We start from the raw sequence: 16,687 nt of genomic DNA, 5'->3' as shown, positions 1-16,687 counted from the left end.
CATCCTGTCCCTTTAATTCACTCTTGGGATTATACATCTCGGGTTCTTCAGTGGGTTTTTTCATTGTTCACTAGTATCTACACTGGTGGTCTCTCCCAATTCACCTATCATCCTTCCTCAATCACAGCCTTCCCCAGTTCCCTCTTAACACAAAAACAGAACCAGACAAAAACCACAAAGTTATGTTCAGATGAACGAGTTTCTTTAAATTTTGCTTTATTGAGCACCTACTATTTGCCCATGGCTATATAACAGCCCTTAAGGTATAAAATCAAAAGTGATAGGATTCCTGTCCCTGAGGAGAAATCATGGTCTTTTTGGAGTAACATTCTTCAGTTAGAGGAAATCAGTCTTCGGCTTTGGATTGCATTTGAATTACGTACCTACGTCTCTCTTCTCTCTTATTTCATTATTATTATGGACATTTAAAAATAGTATTAAATGTAAAATTTCCTCATGATTAAGCTTACATGGTATCTCAGAAAGATGTTACATCATGTCATTTGAATTAAGAGTAAATTAATTTATGAATCTCATCATTTAAGTCTTTGGAATTACACACAAGAAGAAAGCTAACTATAGATATCTACATCTGCTTGCCAAATGAGATGGATCTCCTAGAAAACCGAGGTAACAGAACCCACAGAGAGGAAAATGAGCATAGAGTCTTCGGTTTCAGTTGTGTCTGTCTTACTTCCTCTTTTTGGGGGGGCTCATGTGATGTGCCTGAACCACAGTTGTGGCAGTGCTGGATATTTAACCCACTGTGTTACCAGGGAACTTCCTGTCTTACTTCTTTTTAAAAAAACCGCTCCTAGTATTGCATAAAGAATCACAATGATACCAGACAGTATTGCTGTAATGTTTTAGGCTTACAAAAATTGTATTTGACTCAGGCAAAACTTTAAAAAGCCAAAATTTCCCAAATGTAAAAATTAAGGAAAATTCTCATATATTTTTGTGAGCATTAGGTCAGCTCTCCTTGCAGAGATTATAACTTTTCAGCAAGTACAAGCTAAGGATTTATCATCATCCTGACCCCAAATAACCACCTTATTATGAATTCAGTAATTACCTTAGTTGTATCTGAATCAAAATGGGCTTATCTGGTAATGAAATGTCTCTTGCTGAGCCTAAAGTGGAAAGAATGACAGAGAACAATAAATTATAGTGGCAGATATGTGAGTGTGATGAGTAATCTTTGGGAGACACGCTTCGAAAATTCGATTGAATGAAGTTGAGAATTTTTCCTCTAAATCTCAGTATATAGCATCTGTTTACTGTGGAATATTTTCTTAAGTTGGAAATGCTTATGAATAATTTGTACTAATAGCTGTACATATTTATTTATAATGCTTAAAGAAGAAGCATTGATATAATAGTAATATATTTTCATCTGTTAATACTTGCTGCATGTAATCTTATTCTCCTTCTGCAATCTGCTTCAACCTTTTGGGATTCATTAATTTGTAGCAGTCAAGTACAGGAAGCCTCTTCCTTAAAAGTGAGTTAGGCTCTAAAAGTTTAGAAACATTTATTTGGAAAGTTAGGATAATTAGGTTCACTGAGGACAATACAATTGCTGAACATTCTTCCCACCCCACCCCCACCCACACAGGAAAAAGGTAGTGTATGAATTGGGTTCTTAGGTTGGCTCTTTAAATTGATTTAAACTATGAATAGTCAGAATTTATTACTTTGGTAGGAGAAACAAAGGACAATACTATTGGAATAATGGTGCTGTAATTAACCAGAAAGGAAACAGACTGTTTCACTGTTGGCCTTATTTGTCTTGTTGTGAGAGGTCACCAGATGGCGCTATCTTCTTTGGGTGGTTTAAGTGGAGAGAATGTTGTTGGGGACAGTAAGGACGTTGGAGCACACTGGGAAGCTGTCAGGGCTTTGCTCAGGGATGTGGTGTGGGAGTTTGACGGGGCAGGGGACACTGGAGGAATCTAGTTCATACCCAACACTGGAGTCAGGCTTTAAATCTTGGACCAAATTTTGGACAAGTGGAAGAAATCAGAGAGGAAGCAGAACCTGCTTGGCTTGAAGAACTAAGAAAGAATCCTCACAGAAGAGCATTCCTGGGGAAGTCATGGGAAGAGGGTGGGAAGGAAGACAAGCTTATTTTCTGGTAAAAGATTTAGGAAGGGGGGAAATACAGGCCAACCTGACAGCAGTTCCTGTAGGTAATGTGGGGCCTGCAAGTAGTTGGCAGCCAGAAGTCCCACTGTCTACCCCCCAGTGAAGAGAGGTCAGGGACAAGGGGGCCCATTCTCTCACCAGCCTGTGGTCTGGGCAATTCTTGTGTGGGTTCAGAGCAAGCTGTTGGACACTGGGGAATGAACACTGGTGTTATTTTCCCTCAACAGAAGCTGAGTTGGAAAATACTTCAGTTAGAGACAGTAGATTTGAGTATTGTTTTGTTTTGTTTTGTGTTGTTGTTTGTTTTTTTTTAGAGCTGCGTCTGTGGCATAGGGAATTTCCCAGGCTAGGGGTTGAATTGGAGCTATGGCTGCCGGCCTACACCACAGCCACAGTAATGCAGGATTTGAGCCACGTCTGCAACCTACACCACAGCTCATGGCAACACTGGATCCTTAACCTGAGTGAGTCCAGTAATCAGACCTGTATCCTCATGGATACTAGTCAGATTCTTTCCACTAAGCTACATGGGAGCTCCAGCCCTTCTTTCTTTGAGTACTTTTTCTCCTCCTTTCCCTCTATCCTGTCTTTCTGGCCTTCCCATTGTGTGTATGCTAGTGTGCCTCCTGGTTTCCCACATGCTCTGAAACAGTGATTGTTTTTTCTTTCTTTCTTTCTTCCTTTCTTTCTTTCTTTCTTCCTTCCTTCCTTCCTTCCTTCCTTCCTTCCTTCCTTTCTTTCTTTCTTTCTTTCTTTCTTTCTTTCTTTCTTTCTTTCTTTCTTTCTTTCCTTTTCCTTCTTTCCTTTTTCTTTTTTTTGTCTTTTTAGGGCCTCACCCGTGGCATATGGAGGTTACTAGGCTAGGGGTCAAATTGGAGCTGTTGCTGCCGGCCTACACCACAGCTCACAGCAACACCAGATCCTTAACTACTGAGCAAGGCCAGGGATCAAACCCACAACCTCATGGTTCCTAGTCAGATTCATTTCCACAGCACCATGACGGGAACTCCTGATTGTTTTTCTTTATTCATTTTTCTATCTGTTCTTCAGATTGCATAATAGCCATCAGTCTGTCTTCACGTTCACTGATTCTTTTGTCTGCTAGTTAAAATCTACTGTTGCGCCCCTCTGGGGAAGTTTTTGTTTTAGTTATTGTACTTTTTAACTCCAGAATTTGTTTGATTTTTTTAAATAATTTCTCTTTATTGATATTCTCCATTTGATATGACACTTTTTAATACTTTATTTCTTTAAACATGGTTTCCTTTGGTTTGTCAAATATATTTATAATGGCTGCTTGGAAGTCTTTGTTAAATCTGACATTTAGGCCCTCTCAGGTAGTTTATGTTGCCTACATTTTCTCCCTGTCTATGGATGATTCTTTCCTGTTTCTCATAATTGGTGAAAACTGGACATTTTAGATAATATATCGTAGAAACTCTTGACACTTATTCTCCACACTCCCCCACCTCTCTGGGGCTTGTTGTTTGCTTGTTTATTCATTTAGTGAATGTTTATTCACTTTAATTTGGATAAGACTTTGATTATGGCAAAATTGATACTAGGTGACTTCTGAGTAAAAAGCTGTCATAAAAGGTGACACAGCTTCTATCTGATTCTCTTGAGATCCTTGCTCTTGGAATCCAACTACTATGTTGTGAAGAAGCTTTACAAAGCACATTGAGAGACCAGCATGGAAGAATCCAAGGCCTCTGGATGTTAATCTTGGCTGAGCTTCCAGGTTATGGCCAGCACCAGTTGGCAAGTCATGTGAGTGACTTGGATATGGGCCTTTCTGCTTCAGCTGAGCTTGCCCAGCAAATGCCATGGGGAGCAGATTCAAGCCTTCTGTCGATCTCCGAGAGAACAGATTTATCAGCAAAATTACTGACTCTTGTTGTTTTAAGCACTAAGTTTTGAGGTGTTTTGTTCACAGAATGGAATGTTCACAGAAAGAAAAAAAAACATCAAGACATTTAAGTTCTGGTCTTTGTCCTCAAAAGATTGGCAAGCATAAACAAACTGCCATGTGTTGTTATAGTGCATTACAAGGGGGTATTTACAAGGCTCTGATGTATGAAGAAGTGAGTGATTCACTGTAGGGCATCAGCTACAGTCAGAGAGTGGATAATGCTATGAAGCAGTGGTAACTAGAACAGGGCTTTATCAGGAAGACATCAAGCAGGAGTTGAGATGCTGCCTCTAGTTTAGATCTCCATTATGACAAGCTGACACTATTCATTTCTTTATTTTAAAAAGTCCAAGAGGTGACTTAAAAGAAGTGGCTTGTGCCAGGAAGGCAGTCTAGTACTCTACTTATAGGTGCCTTGATGGATGGGGCCTGAGAACTTGGAACTCAGCTGAGAACCTGGACCAGCAGCTTTTCCATGTGCCTCTGACTCTCCCTCCAGTCTTCCTGGCTCCCCTTCTCCTGTTCATCCCATCCCTGGACCTACTTCTGACACCAGCACCATTTCACCTTCACTCCCATAATTCAATGGTATGTGGAAGCCAGCTCAGACCAGCTCTTAAGACTCCACTATCCCCATCTCTTTTCAACCTCACAAAAATTAGTAAATACAACCAATCAAGGATGTCCTTTCCACCCAGAAAGCCAGTTTACCAGAATGTCCAGCTCTCTTAGCCTTACTCCCTTTTGCCAGTGGAATGTTCACAGAAAGAAAAAAAAAACATCAAGACATTTAAGTTCTGGTCTTTGTCCTCAAAAGATTGGCAAGCATAAACAAACTGCCATGTGTTGTTATAGTGCATTACAAGGGGTATTTTACAAGGCTCTGATGTATAAAGAAGTGAGTGATTCACTGTAGGGCATCAGCTACAGTCAGAGAGTGGATAATGCTGCTCAGGATGGGGAGGGATGGAGAAAAGCTTTACGAAATGCCTTTTAGGCAGAAAGATCCAGTGCCCGTGACTGAAGGTGGGGGGTGCCCCCTGAGAGAGGAGAAGGTGGACTGTGCAGGGAAAGAGGTGGGCCAGAAAAGCCATTTGCCCTCAGCCTGCTCACTCACAATGAGCCTCAAATGTATGTGTGTGAAATTATCTCCAAAAGGCGTTTATATATGTTAAAATGATAATTTATTAAATGTAAATTTTTAATATATCATAATTTTTTGAAACTCTATTTTGGTATTTTTTTTTATTTTAGAAAATATACTGAGAATTTAAAAGTAGTTGCAAGTGATCTGGGCCTTCCCTGACTCTGGAACAACCCTGGGAAAACTGCAAGGACGTGGAAGCGTAGTAATGCTCACGTCCCTTGACCAGAAGGTGGACCAAGTGTGTTTGTGGCAGGGTTGGTGGTGGTAATAGATACATGAGACAGAGGAGGGAGTTGAGGTTCATGTGGTAAACAATCCATGGAGCTATATGAAGGAGTTTAGACTTCACCTTATGCGAGATGAGAAGCTGCTGAAGTCTGTTCAACAAGGGGATGGTACATTAGTCAGCTTTGCTGCAATATCAAAGTGCTCCAGAAATGTTGGTACTTATAAAAATGTATTTCCTCTTCATGTTACACAAGGACTGCAGGCTACCTGAACTTCTATTCCAGGTTGCAAGCCTGCCCTGCTCCTGGTCCAGTGTCCCAGGTCAGGGCTCGGGCTGTCCCTGATCTGGATGAACCTAACACTGCTGAGAGAAAGAGAAGGGGCTGCACCACACCTGCAGGGAAGTCTTCCCCTTCATATCTCATACCAGCAGCTGGGGAGATCATGTGGCCAACCTCATTATCAACATGAAGGAAGTCTGTTCCCTCACAACTCTGGAAAAGGAAGGGAAGAGGATATTTGCAAAGAGTAAGCAGTCTATCAGGGGACTTGGTCTTACAGCAATACCAAACTTGGTGAATCAAAACAGACTGGGCTGCGGAAGAATCTGGTGGAGAAAAGACAGGGGAGAGGCAGGCCTCCTGTTAGCATATTCTACTACTTCTGACTCTTGGTCCATCTTAAAAGAGCCACCAGAGACATGAAAGATGATGAAACGTTAGAATACAGCCATTCACTCAAAGTATGAAATCTCATGCCACGTGGGCAGTGCTGCTGCCACATCCAGACACTAAGTGGTGAGGGCCTGAGGAATAACAGTTGGCCATAGAAGGATGCTTTCATCATCGTTGCTGTTGCCAACCCACTCTCCACTCAGCTTTGAACACTGTCCATGTTTGATTTCCCAAACTTGGAGTTCCCATCATGGCTCAGGGGAAATGAATCTGACTAGTGTCCATGAGGATGCAGGTTCAATCCCTGGCATTGCTCAGTGGGTTAAGGATCTGGTGTCGACTTGAGCTGTGGTATAGGTTGCAGACATGACTCGGATCCCACATTGCTGGGGCTCTGGCGTAGGCCGGCAGCTGTAGCTCTGATTTGACTGCTAGCCTGGGAACTTCCATATGCCATGGGTATGATTCTTAAAAAGGAAAAAAAAAAACATTTCCCAAATTTATGGTTTATATGGAGTCTGTGGCCGTGACCCCAAGAACAGCTAAAGATGAAAACAATCTTTCCCTTTTACTTTCTCTTCTTCTCTCCTGTGACCTTCCTGCTCTCCTCTCTCCCTCTGGTGTTGGTCTTATCTTCAGTCCTTTCATTGGACAGATGCTTAAGGTGTGGAGGGCATGAGACGGGGAGCGGAGATGAGCCGATCTTCCTTCAAACATTGTACAGCTCAACTGTGGAAGAAAGTAATTAGAAAGAGTAGGCATAAGCAGGATACGAAACTCATCCAAACTTTGTTCTAAAATTTTATGGATCTCCCTCAAAACATGATAGTATATTGATTGGGATGATATGGCAGAAGGAATGCATTCATTTTTCCTTTTAAATACTCTAAAAAATTCTGTCCCTTAGACACACTAGCCATGTTTCAACAGCTCAGTAGCCACATGTGGCTGGTGGTTATTATCATCGTAGAAAGTTCTACTGGATAGTTCTGAGCTGTTCTGCTCCAGCCCTTTTAGGCCTTACCCTGGATTTTTCTTGCACTCATCTGACTTTTAGATTGGGCAGAACCCTTGCCGGTTTTAGCTGCTATTCTTAGATTGGCCCCCTGTGCTTTTCAGTGAGTACCATCTGACCATTTTGAGGGTCTTCTATTCTTGGGTCCTTCAATTGCTCCATTGACTCTGCTTCTTTTCACAGATGCCAACACTGTACAGGTCAGTGGCAATTGTGCTTTGTCTCCATGCACTTGTACCTTGAGATTCAAGGAGATACCTTGCCACCTAACTTTGTTAAAAATGTTGGCCCTGCCTTTTAGTTTTGCTCTCTAGCTGCTCCATCTGTTTTACATGGGGATTCAAGGAAGATTCAGAAACTATGCTTCAAATATAGCCACCTTTCACCCAAATACTCAGAATCAGCATTCTAACAAATTCCTTGGGAGATTTGTATGCATATTAAGGCTTGAGAAGAACTGAGAGAGGTTCTGGGGCATGCTGGGCCCTTAATAAACAGTTGTTATATAATACCCTTCTTAAGATTTGTTCAAACAGCCCAGTGTCATTCATCATATCTAATCTGAGTTTATGTTGATATACTAAAGCAAAACCTGCTACTCTTATATTAAATTTCGATTACCCGACTGTTCAGCTGCTCAAATTATATATACTCTTTTCTAGATGGGTATGGTAGGATGGTCCTTGATTACTTCAAATGAATATTTTCTGGAAGATCCATTAAACTTCCCTAACTAGAGTCACGCACTGCTATGGGATAGACTTCTTTTTGCAGAGTCAGGGCAGATTTCAAAGGGTAAGTTTAGTTACTTTGAGACAAGACAAAGCCGGAGTTACATTTGCAATTCATTGTCAATGTGTGCTTCAGAAATCCTCTGGGCAGTTCTGGTTGACTTGGACAGATGGCAAGTATGTGGAATTCAGGTGTAATTTGCTTTGTGCGCACCTGCTCCCAGCCTTCCCTTCACTGCCTCATTCATCCTCTCAGGGGTTTATTTGCTTACTTCTTCACAGTTGGCTGTGTTTTGGAAAGAAGAAAGGAATGCAAATCACAGACTTTTAAGTAAAATGTACCTCTTTTTTTTTTTTTTTTTTTCCAACTCACCTCCCGGCACCCCCCCTCCCCCACCACTGCCGCTCTGAATTGCCGTATTTAAGACCTGGGACTCAAATAAGAGAAAAGTCTTTGAAAAGGATAGAAGTGATGAGTTTGAGATAGTGTATTTATTCCCATGTAGAAATGCCCGGTTGGAAACTGGCGAAAATAAAAACATAGAGTTAGTAGAGTAAAAAGTGTACATAGTAGATAGATTATAAAACTTGTGCAAGATAATAAAAAAAAATTTTCTGTCCCAAGGGCCATGGTAGTTTCTACAATCATATTGTCTCATATTTCAGTCACTGGTTCCCATTCAAGGCAGGTACACTGGGACCATAGCAGGACCCTTTCCACAGTTACTGGTTGGTAAATGAAGTCTTTTCATGTGCTCAAGCACAAGCAAATATCAGTAGGTCAAAATAAAATAGGTAAATGGCAAGCAGTGTGCTTTCAGTGTAGATGAAAGGATTTCCATAAAAGAGAATAATTTTCTATGAAAATTGGTTACTGAATTGTCCTCTAGATTTAATTGTTCCATAGTCTGTTTAGCAGATAACTCCACATCTTTTTATAACCTCAGTACATTCATCAAATGTGGCTCAGGTAGAATTATGTCTCTGGAAAACCAGGGTGTGATTTTGTGATCAACTCACTGTGTTTAATAGACCACTAACCCTCTTTCCCTGCCAAGCAACAGAAAAGCAAAGACCTAACTTGTCTGCCTTCCTTTTCTTTTGCCCAGAGAGTCTCGTTGTCTATGTGTTCTGTATTTGCCAGGATCTAATGCTCTGCCTGGCTTGTCTCAAGCCCCAGGGACCTTTGAGGGTGGCTTATGTTCCAGAAGGGACCTGAGGTAATCTTGGAAAGTCAGACCCTGCCTGAAAGTTTTCTATCAGGACTAGCCAATATTTCTAACTGAAGGACATCCTTAATGACTAGGAATGCCGTGACTGGTACATATAGCACTGAGAGGGAAAATATCATAGAGTTTAGTCTCTAGAGCCAGGCAGCCTATGTTGCAGTCTTGGCCCCACCATCCACTCAATATGGAAGCTCAAATATTTTGCCTAATTCTGTGTTTCCTTATATGAAAAATGGGAATGATAATAATAGTTACTTCTTCTCAGATTTAGGTATGTAAGGAACATAGAACAGGAGACATGCTCTATAGTAAATACCATCATTAAAATGTCAGAATGGCCATCATTAACAAGTCTGCAAATAAATGGTGGGGAGAGGGTATGGAGAAAAGGGAATCCTCCTTCACTACTGGTAAGAATGTAAATTTGTATAACCACTATGGAAAATAGTATGGAGATTCCTCAGAAAACTAAATGTAGAAGTACTGTATGGTCCAGCAATCCCACTCCTGGGCATATATCTGGGCAAAACTATAATTCAAAAAAATACATGTAGCCTTATGTTCATTGCAGCACTATTCACAATAGCTAAGACATAACTGTCCATTGACAGATGAATGGATTAAAAAGATATGGCACATATTAAAAAGGAATACTATTCAGCCATTAAAAAGAACAAAATAATGCCATTTGCAGCAACAGGAATGCACCTAGAGACTCTCATACCAAGTGACGTAAGTCAGAAAGACAAAGACAAATACTGTGTGATATCACTTATATGTGGAATCTAAAATGTGCCCAAATGAACTTATCCACAAAACAGAAACAGACTCACATAAAGAACAGACTTGTGGTTGCCAAGGGGGGAGGAGGGGAGGGAGCAGGATGGACTGGGAGTTTGGGGTTAGTAGGTGCGAACTTTACATTAGAATGGATAAGCAATGATGTCCTATACAGCACAGGGAACTATTTCCAGTCTCTTGGAATAGAACCTGATGGAAGATAGTATGAGAAAAAAATGTGTGTGTGTGTGTGTTTGTGTGTGTATGTGTGTGTATACTTATGACTGGGTCACTATGCTGTATAGCAGATATTGGCACAACACGGTAAATCAACTATACTTTTTAAAATGTCAACTGTCATTTTCATTATGATTATCATTGTTTTTGTTGCCATTTGTATTATGGGTGGAGACCATATAAAAGTTTGCTCCCAGACAATGCAAAATGACCTGGGTCAGGGATTGTTGCTCCCATCTAACCCTTCAGACCTGTCAGAGCCAGGAGAGATGGTTTGGCTTTGTTCTTCAAAGTCCTAAAGTAGACTCTGAGCTCACAGGGCTGAATGTCATCTTCAAGAGAGTGTGTCATGCCTTGATAGACTCCACCTCTCAGACATATGAGTTTGATGTATTTTTTTTCTGTGTTCAAGTATTACATGTACAATAGGTTACATAGCAGGGGTTAGCCAATGTAAATGTTTTAGAAAACATTTTTAAGAAACATTGAATGATAACTAGTACCAATACAAAACAAGCTGATCTAACATGGTCCCATTCTGGGCAAACCTTTCTTCTCTCTAAGCTTTGATTTCTCATTGATACAAGGAGAGTTTGAAATTAGCAAATCTTTTTTTAATTAATTTTTTTAAATCAAAGTATAGTTATTTACAATGTTGTGCTAATTTCTGCTGTACGGCAAGTGACTTATATATATATATAGATACGTATATATATATATACATTCATTTTTATTTATTTTTTGGTCATCTTTTGTCCTTTTAGGGCTGCACCCGCAGCATATGGAGGTTCTCAGGCTAGGGGTCCAGTTGGAGCTGTAACTGGCCAGCGCCAGAGCCACAGCAACACCAAATCCAAGCCACGTCTGCGACCTACACCACAGCTCAGGGCAACGCTGGATCCTTAACCCACTGAACGAGGCCAGGGATCGAACCCACAACTCATGGTTCCTAGTCGGATTTGTTTCCGCTGGCCACGACGGGAACTCCTTCCTCATATTCTTTTCCGTTATGGTTTATCACAGGAGATTAAATATAATTCCCTGTGCTATCAGTAGGACCTTGTTTATACTTTCTAAATGTAATTGTTTGCGTCTATTAACCCCACACTTCCAGTCCATCCCTCTCTTCCCCCTCATCGCTTGGCAACCACAAATCTGTTCTTTATGAGTCTGTTTCTGTTTTGTAGATAGGTTCATTTGTGCCATATTTTAGATTCCACATATAAGTGATACCAGGTGAAATTAGCAAACCTTGAGAGTCCCTGGTAATGCTGTATTGTGTCAGTATAAGAAAACTTCGTGAGGTTTGAATTAGAATCTTCTCTGGAGAAAATAAGTAAGTACATTAAGGCAGTTCATAGCACACAAATATTTTGCATATACCCATACAAATAAAAGTGTTTGGTTCAGTCTGATGAGTTTATTAGTATATTACCCTCCTCTTTCTATTTTTTAAGATAACTTTGTTTTATAATATAAAAAGTACTGACATGATAATTACCTTTTTTTGTGGTTAGTGTATATATTAAACTTTTATTATGTTCTAAACACTGTTAGTGCAGTTTTCTGTTTAATAATAACATAATTCCATAAACATAATTCCATAATTCCACAAATAGTAACATAATTACATAAATTCCAAAATTTCTATAAACAGTGTACTATTAGGAACATGAATATGAATAAAATATCAAATAGTTACCAGGAGCACAAAATTTGAACCTGCACGTATTCAGTTCAGACTCAATGCTCTTAGGCATTGAATATACATTTATGAATATGTCTAAAAGACTAGATGGACAACAACAATGTTTTTACTGACTCTTTTTTTGATCTAATAGATATTTCACCTCTAATGAGATGTTTTAAAACGTTTTCACTTCTGTATGAAGTCCCATATACAAGCACAGAATAAAGAAAATGCTAGGAGTTCCCGTTGTGGCTCTGAGGATAAGACCCAACGTTTCTATGCGGATGCAGCTTCAATCTCTTAAATCGCTCATCGGGTTAAGGATCCAGCATTGCCACAAACTGCAGCATAGGTCACAGATGCAGCTCAGATCTGGTGCTGCTGTGGATGTGGCATAGGCTGTAGCTCCCTCTTGATGTGGCCTCCTCTTTTCTTCTGGAGTAGGGTATCTTTTTTAAGGTTTCAGGTCCATTTGGGTGGAGATTGCTCAGCATTTAGTTGTGAATTTTGCTGTTTTTAGGAGAGAAGTTGAGCTCCAGTCCTTCTATTCCGCCATCTTCATAATTACCTTTTTCATTTCAGCCATTCTGATGAGTGTGTGTGTTAACTGCACTGTCGTTTTCATTTGCATTTCTCTGAAGACTAATAATGTTAAACAACTTCTCATGATTTGGGGCCATTTAATGTCTCTTCAAATCATTTGCTCATTTTTCTATTGGATTATCTCCTCTTTATTATTGATTTGTAGGTGATTGATTGATTGATTGATTGATTTAGCTTTTTTGGATACCAGTCTTTGATACGTATTTTAATTGCAAATATTTTTGACCATTCTCTTCATTTTTATTTTCCAAATGGTGTCCAGTTGTGAATAAAAGTTTATAATGTTAGTGATGTCCATTTTATCCATACCTAACTTTTTTGTTAGTGCTTTGTGCATCTTGTTTTAAAAAAACTTTGCTTGCCTCAAGATCAGGAAGATATTTACCTGTTTTCTCTCTTTTTTAATTTTAATTTTTTTTCTTTTTATGGCCACACCTATGGCATATGGAAGTTCCCAGGTTAAGGGTCAAATTAGAGCTACAGCTGCAGGCCTACAACACAACCACTAGCAACACCAGATCCAAGTTGCCGCAGCTTGTGGCAACTCTGGATACTTAACCTACTGTGTGAGGCCAGGGATCAAACCCATATCCTTATAGACACTGTGTTGGGTTCTTAACCTGCTGAGCTACAATGGGAACTCCATACCTGTTTTCTCTTAAAAGCTTTATGATTTTTATCTTTCAGTTAGATTTACCTGTAATTGATTTTCATGCATATGTATAATGAAAAGCACAAGCTCATGTATGTTATTTTCCATATGGATATTCAATTGGCCTTTATTTATTTACTTATTGCCTTTTTATGTCCACACCCTAGGCCTATGGAAGTTTCCAGGCTTGGGGTCACATCAGAGCTACAGCTGCCGGCCTAAACCACAGCCCCAGCAATGCAGAATCTGAGCTGCGTCTGAGACCTACACCATAGCTCATAGCAACGCTGGATCCTTTAACCCGCAGATGGAATCTGCGTCCTCTTGGATACTAGTCGGGTTCGTTATACTGAGCCACAATGGGAACACTGACCTTGCATAATTTATTTGAAAGATCTTTTCCTCTCATCTTTGCTTTAGTTAAGTAATTGAGTATGTGTGGATTGGTTTTCAAGCTCTTTTGTTCCATGGTCTGTTATTTACTCTTTGTTAATATCACACTTTCACAAGAAATGCAACTTTACAGTAAACCTTGCTATTTGGTATAAGACCTCTACACTTGGAGTTACTGTCGTGGCTCAGTGGTTAACGAATCTGACTAGCATCCATGAGGATGTAGGTTCAGTCTCTGGCCTTGTTCAGTGGGTTAAGGATCCTGCGTTGCTATGGCTGTGGTGTAGGCTGATGGCTGTAGCTCTGATTCAACCTCGTAGCCTGGGAACCTCCATATGCTGCAGGTGTGGTCTTAAAAAGGCAAAAAAAAAAAAAAAAAAAAAAAAGACCTCTACACTTGATCTTCTTCAGTTGCCATGGCTACCCTTTTCCCTTAGCATTTCCATATACATTTTAGACACAGCTTGTCAATTCCTACAAAAAAGTCTGCTAGGGTTGGGATCAATATTGCATTAGATCTATAGGTCATTATGGTAAAAACTGACATCTTCGTAATATTGAAACTTCCATTGTGGATCTATTCCTTTCTATTTTTAGATTTCCTTTAATTTCTTTCAGCAATGTATTGAGGTTACAACATAGGATCGTTCCTATCTTAATGTTTTATTCCTACGTATTTGACATTTTGTGATGTTAATGTATCTGACATTTTTTTCATCTTGTACTTTTTTATTCTATATAGAGATAACACTTTTCTGTCTTTGAAAGAGATATTTGTCTTATGACAATCTGTAGTAAATTTGTCCTTTTGGCCTAGTAGTTGATGCTCTATTTTTATGAAACCTGTGTAAAGAATGTAGTAAAAGTATTATAATAATATATTTCCAGTGACTTTTAAAAATTTATTTTTTAATTAACGTTTATAGTTTAAGTTATACTTATTAAAGTTTCCTTAAAAGTTTATAGTTGATTTACAGTGTTTGTCAATTTCTGCTGTATGGCATAGTGACTCAGTCATTAATTTCATTTTTAAATGTATTTGTTTCAGGTGTATAGAAATGACCTTTTTATCCAAGAGCCTTGCTAAATTCAGTAGTTAATTCTTGTAGTTTGTAGTATCTTTTGACTTTTTCAATGTACACAATCATGTGGAAATGCTAGTGACAGTTTTTCTTCTTTCCTAATCTTCAAAGATATTTTTCAATTTTTTAGCCTTACTGTACTGAGTAGTACCTTCATTTCATGTTGAATGGAAGTGATGATAGTAGCCTTTATTATCTTTGTTCTTGATCTCAAAAGTAAAACATAAATGTTCAATATTTCACCAATAAGCATAATATTCTCTATATATTTTATAGCTTTAAAAATTAGATTAAGGAGGCTCTCAGTGTGCTGAATTTTCAGCTTTTTAAAAACAAACAGGTTTCAGGAGTTCCCATTGTCGCTCAGTGGTTAATGAATCTGATAGGAACCATGAGGTTGCGGGTTCGATCCCTGGCCTTGCTCAGTGGGTTAAGGATTCGGCGTTACTGTGAGCTGCGATGTAGGTTGCAGACTCGGCTCGGATCCTGCATTGCTGTGGCTCTGGTGTAGGCTGGCGGCTACAGCTCTGATGAGACCCCTAGCCTGGGAACCTCCATGTGCCCCGGCCGGCCCTAGCAAAAGACAAAACAAACAAACAAAAAAACAAAAAAACCCAGACAGTTTTCAAAATTCATCAAATGTTGTTTTCTGCATCTGTCAAGGTGATGATATAATTTTTTCTCTTTTCTTCTGTAATAAATATTCTGTTGATTGGTTTTTAAATGATAAGTGAACCTGATTTTTTACAGTATCATCATATTCTATTTGTATTTATTTATTTATTTATTTTTGCTATTTCTTGGACCGCTCTGGCAGCATATGGAGGTTTCCAGGCCAGGGTCGAATCGGAGCTGCAGCCACCGGCCTACACCAGAGGATCACCAACCCACCGAGCAAGGGCAGGGACCGAACCCGCAACCTCATGGTTCCCAGTCGGATCCATTAACCACTGCGCCACGACGGGAACTCCATCATCATATTCTATTTGTAATGCACATGCATGTGTGTATTGTATGTTTGGATTTGTTAAATGTGTGTTCATGAGAAAATTCACCTATAATTTTTCTTTCCTATAATATTTCTTTCTTTTCCTTTCCTTATTATATTTATAAAAGAAAGAGATTAAATAAGATTAGTGTTATTTATTCCTTGAGCATTTGGAAGAATTTGCCAGAAAAGCCATCTGGCTCTGGAAATTTCCCTGGTTAAATTTTTTTAAATTATTATTTTAGTTACTTATTTTCATTTAATAGATTTCCTGTTTCTTCTTACACAAGTTTGCTAAGTTATGTTTTTAAAAATATTTGTTGCATGTAATTTGTCAAATTTATTGGAGAAAATGTTTATAATGTCATGTGAATAACTATTAGTATCTATTCTATCTATAGTGTTGTATGCGGATGCTTTCCATTCCTGTTGTTCATCTCTGATATTTTTCTTGTTTTCTTGATCAGTCTTGCTAGAGGCCTATTAAATTTATTGGTCTTTATTGATTTTATTTTTATTGTATGTTTTTAATTTCATTATTTTTCACTCTTAAAAAATTTCCTTTCATGTTGTTGGGTCTCCACGTGTTTGTGTTTTTTTTTGCAGGTTTTTTCTTGTTGTTGATTTCCAGTCGTATTAGCGTTGTGGTTGGAAAAGATGCTTGGTATGATTTCAGTTTTCTTAAAAGTTACCGAGGTTGGATTTGTAGCCCAAGATGTGATCAATCTTAGAGAATGTTCCATGTGCACTTGAGAAGAATGTATATTCTGCTGCTTTTTGATGGAATGTCCTATAAATATTATTAAGTCCACTTGGTCTAATGCTTCATTCAGGGCCTGTGCTTCCTTATTGATTTTCTGTCTGGATGATCGGTCCATTGCTGTAAGAGGGGTGTTAAAGTCCCCCACTATGAATGCGTTATTGTTGATTTGTCCTTTTAGGGTTGTTAGCAGTTGCCTTATATATTGTGGTGAATCTGTGTTGGGTGTGTAGATATTTAAAATTGTTATCTCTTCTTCTTGGATTGATCCTTTGATCATTGGGTAGTGACCTTCGTTGTCCCTTAACATATTCTTCATTTTAAAGTCTATTTTGTCTGATATGACTATGGCTACTCCAGCTTTCTTTTGATTCCCGTTTGCATGGGATATTTTCTTCCATCCTCTCACTTTCTATTT

At 39.0% G+C, this 16,687-nt stretch overlaps 1 protein-coding gene across 4 annotated transcripts in view; it reads left to right on the top strand.

Annotated features, from left to right (window-relative positions):
• Window positions 1-16,687, top strand: part of NEK11 (NIMA related kinase 11) — a 290,466-nt gene that overhangs the window by 85,531 nt on the left and 188,248 nt on the right. The gene's annotated exons all lie outside the window — the stretch shown is intronic.

Source organism: Sus scrofa, chromosome 13, assembly GCF_000003025.6.
Source record: "Sus scrofa isolate TJ Tabasco breed Duroc chromosome 13, Sscrofa11.1, whole genome shotgun sequence".
NCBI classification, from domain to species: Eukaryota; Metazoa; Chordata; class Mammalia; order Artiodactyla; family Suidae; genus Sus; species Sus scrofa.
The sequence above is the reverse complement of the archived record's forward strand: the minus strand, read 5'-3'. Positions and strand labels throughout refer to the sequence as shown.